Source organism: Saccopteryx bilineata, chromosome 10 (genome assembly GCF_036850765.1).
Source record: "Saccopteryx bilineata isolate mSacBil1 chromosome 10, mSacBil1_pri_phased_curated, whole genome shotgun sequence".
NCBI lineage: Eukaryota > Metazoa > Chordata > Mammalia > Chiroptera > Emballonuridae > Saccopteryx > Saccopteryx bilineata.
The window spans coordinates 75,018,554-75,028,686 of record NC_089499.1 but is presented as its reverse complement, the minus strand read 5'-3'; positions in this window follow the sequence as shown (position 1 = coordinate 75,028,686).

Below are 10,133 nucleotides of genomic sequence, written 5' to 3'. Positions count from 1 at the left end.
CATTTTCAGCCTCTTTTTTTGAAATTATTTTATTTTATTATTATTATTTATTCATTTTTGGAGAGAAGAGAGAGAGAAAGGCGGGGAGAGCAGGAAGCATCAACTTGCATACGTGCCTTGACCAGGCAAGCCCAGGGTTTTGAACTGGCGACCTCAATGTTCCAAGTCAATGCTTTATCCACTGCGCCACCACAGGCAGGCCTCAGCCTCTTTTTATTCATGTTGCTACAGAGGCTTCAGAATTGGTAATGGTTATGTCAATTCCATTTAGTGGTTTTACCATAATTTACTTTTGCTCTTCCCTCCTTTAGAGGTGACTATAGGTAGTTCAGACTGGTTATTTTTCTAATATAAATACTGAGCTAAATATGTTGGATGTATAGGTGATTTTATATTTTGCATTTCTTTTTTCTTTAGCTAGATTAATAGACAAACAGAAAGAACATTTTGTGATTTGTGGATATTTAATATCAAATGGTTTTCCAAAAGTTTGAAGCAGCCCTGGCCGGTTAGCTCAGTGGTAGAGCGTCGGCCTGGTGTGCAGAAGTCCCAGGTTCGATTCCCAGCCAGGGCACAGGAGAAGCGCCCATCTGCTTCTCCACCCCTCCCCCTCTCCTTCCTCTCTGTCTCTCTCTTCCCCTCCTGCAGCCAAGGCTCCATTGGAGCAAGGTTGGTGGGGGCACTGAGGATGGCTCTGTGGCCTCTGCCTCAGGCACTAGAATGGCTCTGGTTGCAACAGAGCAACGCCCCAGATGGGCAGAGCATCCCCCCTGGTGGGCATGCCGGGTGGATCCCGTCTGGGTGCATGCAGGAGTCTGTCTGACTGCTTCCCGGTTTCCAACTTCAGAAAAATACAAAAACAAACAAACAAACAAAAAGTTTGAAGCAGTTTACAGCCAGTGAACACATTTGGGATGCCACATTTCCACTAGCAGTAGACATCACCACACATTTTTCATATCTTAACCTATTTTGGTAAAAATAAAATAAGATTTTGAAGGCAACTCAAATGGTAAAGGAAACATAAAGAACACAGAAAAAAATTACTAGCACTCCACTAACAACCGATGTTAAACTATTGGTGAAGAACTTTCTCAACATCTTTCACTCATGCATTCAACAAACATTATTGTATTGTTGTACAGTACCAGGCACTGTGCTAGGCACTAGGGACACAGCAGTGAAGAACACAAAGACCCTGTCCTCATGGAACTTGAATGCTAAAGACACTTAACTTCACTGAAACTCACCACCCAGATATATGAACAGGGCCATACTATACTTGTACCTTATAAACTGTTCTGTTTGCTCTACCATATAACGAAGATTTCCATGCCACTAAATATGAATTGATATCATTATCTCTAATGACCATATGCAATTCCATTACTTCTATATCAACTTTCTCCCATCAATTCTTACTGATATCAATTTAGGTCATTTTCATTTTTTTACTCTTATAAATACCACAGTGTTGATCAGCTATGTGCATATATTTTCACACTTGTGTAGTTATTTCCTAACCCAAATTCCTATAAATGTAATCACTGAGTAAGAGTGTCTGAACATTTCATATTTTGACATATTATATAAGGATTATATATATATTATTTTCCCAAAAATGATAAGCAATTTACATTTCCGAAAATATTAAATAGAGGGCCTGCCTCCTTCTTTGCCTATATACAATTAGCCACTGTTTTAAGCTTTGTCAATAATAGCTATGTTGCTTTTTCTATATTCTTTTATTATTATGAGGTTGAATTGCTTTGTACTTACCACATATATACACCTCTTTAATGAAATGTCCATTGTGCTTTCTCAGTTCCTCTGTGGAATTGTCCTTGTTACCTATAACCCTCTTCATACCCTAAGGATACTAAATGCTCGTTGAGGGCTGCGAATTTTCCCCTAGTTATTTCTCCACTTTTTTTTAAGTCTCAGCCTTTGAATTTTTAATTGTGAACATTTTCATGTATAACACTCTTTGCCTTCTAAAATAACAGTAGTTCCTCATGGAGACAGCACGGGTGTATTTTCTCCCATACATGATTCACCGTGGGGATTGCTGGAGACCTGCTGACTGGCGGAAGTTCCCACCTGAGGAACTGTTTTACCCCTAGACAGGGAGGTGAGTCCCCACAGCAGTGAGCATTCTCGGATGAACATAACGGACTGATCACAGTGAATGCTGCAGTGAGTTTTGCTTTTATACCTGGGATGCCTTTATTTGTCAGCATGGGGCAAAGTGCCCCGTGTTCTTTTTCACATATCCATTTTCCCATTTTTATGTCAGGGTAATTATGTGAAAATATTCACTTCTGTAATTTAATTTATTATTTTAGGTGAACCCAGCTTTAAATAAAGTCCAATATAAATATATATAAATATATGTAAGTAATGTTATAAACTGTAGAACTAAGACAGAAAATATAGCATTTCAATTCAAAAAGGGGGCGGATAAACTCAAGTGCATCAGCAAAGAATGAAAAACCAAAAAAAAAGGTCGTATCAGATTCAGATTTGTGACAAGAATTGACTATAAAGCCACAAATTCAGTATTAAGTTGAAAGGAAAACATGTATACAGTCATTCGAGTAAAGAAGGCAGCTTAAATTATACATGACTGACACGTGGATTCATAACAGACTTAGGTTGCACTTGTTCCAGGGGTCGGGAACCTATGGTTCGCGAGCCAGATGTGGCTCTTTTGATGGCTGCATCTGGCTCACAAACAAATCTTTAATAAAAATAATAATAACATTAAAAATATAAAACATTCTCATGTATTACAATCCATTCATTTCCTACCGCTCATGTTCATGATGTTCATGGTTGCGGGTGACTGGAGCCAATCACAGCTGTCAAACACCAAATTTTTATTGGATGATGTATAATGTACACGGGTCGTTGTATGGCTCTCACGGAATTACACTTTAAAATATGTGGCGTTCATGGCTCTCTCAGCCAAAAAGGTTCCCGACCCCTGGTCTAGAGGATCTAAATTACAGGGATTCTAGGAGTCACCCTGTTGCAGGTGCCAATACGCATGCCCTCTGCCCTGCTCAACTCCTGTGGCCAGGCTCTTCACTCAGCACAGAGGAGACCAATTTCTGGTCAGGCGTGTCTTTTGCTTTGCTTTTTAGCCTCCCACCCCCACCCTTACCACTAATTGCTGAGAAATCCAACATACCCTGAACTCTTGGAGCAATTTGCTTGATCAAAGCAGCTCTTTGTCCCATATTGACAACTCATTATTGCACAGTGAATCCCCCATTCCATCAGCCTCTCTGCAGCCTGTGAATTCGCCTTGACTGGATTAACTTGTTTTTTAAAGACCCCTTCAGTAAGCTGGAAGTCTGGGTCTTTGTAGCCTCACAGAGGAAGAATAAGTATGTATCTTCTTTGTAGAATTCTGCTTGCTGGCAATTAAAATGTTCAATAGAAACAGCAATGGTGAGCTAAGGACATGTGCATTTTCATTAGTTTTTATTGAAGTAATATCAGTTAAAAATATTACATAAATTTCAGGTGTACAACATTGTAACTTGATACCTGTATATTCTGCTACAAGCTTCCCAGCAAAAATCTAGTTTCCTTCTGCTACCTTATATGTGTCACATTTATTTGCTCTGATTCTAGGGTTTATTTTTAAATTATACTTTCTTCATTTATTATCAGTGTTACAGTTCTTTTTTTAAAACTGAGCTATAATTGACATGACATTACATTAATTTCAGGTGTACAACACAATGATTCGATATTTGTATGCAGTGTGAAATGATCACCACGGTAAGTCTGGTTACCATCTGTCACTATACAAAGTTACAAAATGTTTTTCTCCTGGTGATGAGCATTTTTAGAATTTATTCTCTTGGCAACTTTCAAGTATGTAAGAAACAGCATGGTATGTCTAGTTGGTAATATTGTCATACAAGCTCTTTTCTCTTTGAGCCTGGTTTTATTTAGAGATGCTACCAAGCAGGTCCTCCTATTTCTTTTCAGCCTTTGTACTTTCCCTTTATGTGAGAGCATTTGGTTTTGAAAAGGATGTTCTGTTTCAGGGTGCTGGATTTTCTTTCATTCTGAGCAGATCTCAGCTGCCAGGACCGGCCTGCAGGCTGCTGCGATGTCTTCTGTACCCACTGCATAAAAAAATCTTCTGCTTAGTGTGTAATTAACTTCATCTGCTTGGCTGTGGTGATGCCCACTTTTAATTACATGCACTTTCAGCTTTTCTCCTTAATTTCAAAGATGCTATGCAAGGCTCTGATGACAGCTTCCCTGCATGTGTCCAGGATGTGTTTGTGTGCGTACAGTGACCTCTGGTCCTGTTAGTGTCCTTCCTGGTGGGAAGTTATTGATCACACTTCACAGGATGCAAACTTTACACAGAACGTGTGCGTGGCATGCACAGAAGTTCAATGAGATTGTAGCATAATGATCAATTGACATAGCATGCTCATTTCTTCCTCACTGGATCACACCTTTGCAAAGAAGCATTTTGGCAGAAGAAGAGCGCTTAGAAAGTGCTATTGTTCCTGGAGCCTGTTAGCAAGCATGAGTAATTGATGTAACCAATATTAGTATTCTTTTCTGATTACCAGAAGCCATTTGTACACAACATGACACATTTCATGCAACCCCACTATGTAGTATATTGATTTGCTGAACAAATACTTACTGAGCTCCTATTATGACCCAAACACTGACCAAGGTGCTATAGGCACAAGACAGACTGGTGGTCACTGTTTACGGAGCTCTGCCTTGGAGGGGAAGGGTTGAGGACAGACAAGCAAACAATTAACCACTAGGTAAATTATTTAATAGTGGCAAGAATGGTAAATATGTGAGGACCTTTAATGGGACAGACATGATAAGGGAAGGCTTTTTAGTGAGCTGACATTTAGGGCAAGATAAAAATGATGGGCTTGCTGTAGGGTCACCCTTAAAGGATGTTACCTTGTGCCAACTTTCTTAGTTCCACTAGTAAATACCCCCCTTCATATATAAAGTAAGTAATGCTGAGATGATGCAATAGCCTTTTTTCCTCTTCATAGTTTAAGAACAAAAGTGTGACAGGAAAATTCAGGTATCTGTTTGCATCTGGGCTTGTGTAGCAGCTGAGAGCATAAGAGATAAAGTCATAAAAGGGGCCAAACTGCCATTTCTGGTAAATTGTTAAATTAAACCTATCAACGATGTCACCTGTTGTACTACCAGTTCCAGTCCCCCCTTCCCCCGGCCCCTCTGGGGCAGGTAAGCATCTGCCTGTGGCCAAGGGGAGGCTGCGCAGCACAAAAAGTTCTGTCTCAAAGGGAACCTAGGGCCACTTAGACTTGTGCTTCTCAGAATTAAATCAGATGCTGCGTTGAGCATCACCATTTAGTAGTGGGTGTAGAAACACAGTCATGAAATAGAGAGGGAGGCTGTGTGGGGAGAGCAGCCATAGAAGAGCAAGCCGAAAGCGTGGCCGAAAGAAGCAGGGGGAGCAGATTCATGTTTTACAGAGCGCAGGAGCCAGGGGGTGATGCGAGAAGCAGCAGACAGAAGAGTCAAGTCACAGGAAGTGACGGCATACCATAATGAATATTCATCAACCCATAAGGTGAAAAGGCCCGGTGTGCCTTAGGTCCAGAACCAACAGCAAACCTGCCTCTGCAAGGCCAGCTGTGCTACTGTTTCCGCTCTTCTCGTGAGGCCTGTTCACTGCTTCCCACCTTGCCATCAGAGCTTACTTTCCTGAGTGTTCATGAGACATGACCACAGGGTTAGGACTCTGGTCCTCTGCTTCTTCCTTCTTTTTCTTTCTTTCTTTCTTTCTTTCTTTCTTTCTTTCTTTCTTTCTTTCTTTCTTTCTTTCTTTCTTTCTTTCTTTCTTTCTTTCTTTCTTTCTTTCTCCTTTCTTTCTTTTTCTCTCTTTTTCTTTTTTCCTTTCTTTTTAAAATCACAACTATCCTCAAAATAATTCTAGTCACTAACAGTTCCTAGGAGGAGCGATTCAGTAAAATTGAAAAAACCACACATGAAGTCACCCTTTAACCCAGTGGTCCCCAACCCCCGGGCCATGGACTGGTGGCGGTCCGTGGGTCATTTGGTACCGGTCCGCAGAGAAAGAATAAATAACTTACATTATTTCCATTTTATTTATATTTAAGTCTGAATGATGTTTTATTTTTAAAAAATGACCAGACTCCCTTTGCTACATCTGTCTAAGACTCACTCTTGACGCTTGTCTTGGTCACATGATACATTTATCCGTCCCACCCTAAAGGCCGGTCCGTGAAAATATTTTCTGACATTAAACCAGTCCGTGGCCCAAAAAAGGTTGGGGACCACTAGTTTAACCCACTTCTAGGAACCCGAAGCTACACCTCCTGTAATAGAGAAACACACACTCACAAGGTATTCACTGCAGCATTATTTGAAATTATAAAATGTTAGAAACAACCTAAATGTCCAAATATAGAAAAGTAGTTTACAAAACAAAATAAAACTATGACACATAACACCTGATGGAGTATTATGCAACTTTAAAAAGGAATTATTAGTTAATATGGGGTGATTTCCAGAAATCAAGAGATATCATTGAACAACAAAAATGACAAAGGGAGCCCTGGCCAGTCAGCTCCATGGTAGAGTCGGCCTGGTGTGTGCATGTCCCAGGTTCAATCCCTGGCCAGGGCACATAGGAGAAGTGTCCATCTGCTTCTCCACCCCTTTCACTCTAACTTCTCTCTCTCTCTCTCTCTCTCTCTCTAGCTCTTTCTCCCCTTTTGCAGCCATGGCTCAATTGGAGTAAGTTGGCCGCAGGTGCTGAGGGTGGCTTCATGGCCTCCCCTTCAGGTCTAAGAAAAGCTCAGTTGCTGAGCCACGGAGCAACACCCCAGATGGGCAGAACATCACCCCCTAGTGGGCTTGCCAGGGTGGTTCCCGGGGTGCATGTGGGAGTCTGTCTGTCTCCCCTCCTCTCACTGAATTTAAAAAATTGACAAAGAGAGGAGGTGATATATAAGTTACTAATTCAGAAGTAACCTCTCAGACACAAAATATCAAAAGAGAAAAAGTTTCTGATTTTTGTCATCAGAAGAGTCTAAATATTACACAAACTGGTGTAACATTGTGCCATCAGTGTAGTAGAACACAGGGCACCTGAATACCAAGGTCTTCTTTCGATAAACTTGAAAAACCTACACTGGATACACTGAAATAGCAGTGTATCGATCACCACCAGCAAATTCGGGAAAGTAGAGGCTGGAGAAAGTGAAATTGAGAAAAGAACCAAATAGTGAACATTTTAAGCAAGAGCTGTAGTCCAATTGTTGGGTAAATCAGAACTGTGTTGGACTTCCTACTGCTCATCTATACCAGTTAGCACTGCTTTCATTTTGACCTATTTCTTGCAGTACATGTGGGGTAAAAAGGGGAGGCTGGCCGGCTCCAGGGTGCGCCGTTTCAGAGGTGTTTACAAATGCTCAGTTCCCGTCCTCTGAAAAGCCCAGGTGAAGGGAACGGAGTGGAGTGTTCCATGTGATAACCAGCAGAGGGCAGCAGGGCCTGCCGAGTCTCGCGGGGCCAGAGGGCAGAGGGGCCCTGGCACGCAGGGCTCCAGGCAAGCCCAGCTATCAGAAATTCTGGGCCAGGCGGGTCAAGTCAAGGGAAAGGGTGTATGCGACCCAGGCATTCAATAATAAGCACAGCGAATTGGGTGTCTTTTAAATTTTGCAGAAGAAAAGTTAGAGGAAAACCCAGCCATTTAAAAGATGAATACACCTTTGGAATTGTTTCCCTGATTTTAGTTACAAATGAAGCAAAAGATCCTTAAAGATTGACCTATATTTCTAATTGTAGACCCTGACATAGATGACTCAAAAACAAACAAATAATAGACTACTTCTACCACATATGAATTCAGCCCCTACTATGTATCACATGTTATAGGCAAAACAAAAAACAAACAAAAAACACAACAACAAAAAAAATGACCAGTGGTGCAATTCAAATAATTTAACAACTCATTCTCTGCCCTAATGACCATTTTAAGTATAAAATAACAATATACTGAAAGGTAGTTTATTATTTCATGCATTTAATACTTATATAAGAACAATAAAAGAGGTACACAAAACTAGATTATAGGAGTTTTAAATATTAGTAAAAAATATTAAATAATACCTGACAAAATAAAAACAATAAAACTGTTAAAGATATTTCCATATTGCTTCTTGATTGGCATCCTCACTTGCAGTTTTCTTCACTTTTATCTGAGCATCATCGGCTGTGTGATTTATTCTTCACCATCTTTTCACCGTAGGAGTAGGATCCCATTCCTTTAGAGGTAGGCCGATTAGACTAACAGTCATTGTGTTTGATATATTTGAAACAGGCGACTTCTCTTCTCTGAACATATTATGTTCATCTTTGAAAAACCCCTTTCCACTTCTGCTGAACTTATAGCAATTGTTTTGACAATATATTTAGCTCTTTAAACACTTTTAGGAATTGCATAGTTCTGGGAATTTTTAAAAACGTTTTACATGAAATCTCAATAATCATTAATATCAATTTGGTAATTAAAAATGTCATTAAATATGAGCAATTATTCTTCAGCTGCTGTCCATGAAACTAGTACTTCTTTAGTATTCCAGTAATCTGGCTCCAAAAAGTTGAGAAATTGTAATTTATTCCTATCTTGAAATTGGCTACAACTTGCTTTTAAATGTTCACAATTCATTAGTTTTTTTTTTTTTCAAATTTGTTATGATGTTTTCTAAAAGTCTTTCCCTAGGAAACCCAACAAATCAATGATTTTCTTTAAATTTTATATTTTGAAGTTTTCTGAAGTAATTAATTCATAAACTTATGAACTCTTTTTCCTTCCAAGCACTTGAAATGCTTTAATAGATCTTATCACAAGTTTTTCAGCCTTTGTTATGTCTATATTTCTTGCTTGCAGTGCATTTGAAAGAAGAGAAATTTTGTAAGGAATGTAAATTTATGATTTCCACATTGGGCAGCTGCCCAGGTGCCCACCTTAGAGAGAACCCTGATTACAAGCGCCATTTTAATAACTGGTTTGCCAAACTCAACAAAAAATTAGGTATCAGTTCTATTGAACCAGTGTGAACTGGTTGACTCCCACCACTGAAAATGAGCCCAGGACATCAAGACACACAAATTTAAACCTCCATTAGAAAAATGCCAAGTCATCTGGCCAGTTGGCTCAGCAGCCCGGCGTGTGGAAGTCTTGGGTTCAATTCCCAGTCAGGGCACATAGGAAAAACAACCATCTGCTTCTCCACCACTCCCCTACCCCCTCTCTGTCTCTCTTCTCTCTCTCTTCTCCTCCTGCAGTCATGGCTCGAATGCTTTGAGCAAAGTTGGTCTTGGGCACTGAGGATGGCTCTATGGCCTTGCTTCAGGTGCTAAAATAGCTTGGTTGTCAAGCAACAAAGCAATGACCTTAAACGGGCAGAGTATCGCTCATTAGGGGGCTTGCCGGGTGGATATGGGTCGAAGCACATGCAGGAGTCTGTCTCTCTGCCTTTCCACTTCTCACTTAATTAAAAAAAAAAGAAAAGAAAAGAAAGAAAAATGCCAAGTCAAATAGTGATGGAAGGAGATTTGACTTGGGGTGGGGAACACACAGTACAATATACAGATGATGCATTATAGAATTGTATACCTGAAACCTATATAATTTTATTAACCAATGTCACACCCAATAAATTCAATTTTTTAAAAAAAGAGTATTTTTGCAAAGAATTAATAAAATGAAAAATGCCAAGTCAATGAATTTTTAAAAGTGACTAGGATGACACAAATCAGGTTATTAAAAAAACTGATATTTAACCAAAAGGTGAATAATTAGCATTGACTTGAGAGGCCTGTGTTATTAGTTAACTCAAACCAAAGATAGAAGTAGCTAAGATGTTGTGATTTCTTTGTAAATTAAATTGTTTAAACTTACAGAAAAAGTATTTTTGGGTTTACATTTTAAATTAGCATAATAATAATGGCACTAAACTCTTATATAGCTTTTACTATGGGCTGAGCCCTTCTTTAAAATTCATCAAATATTAAGTCATGAATCTGTACAACAGCAAATAAAATAGATACAATTATTACTCTGT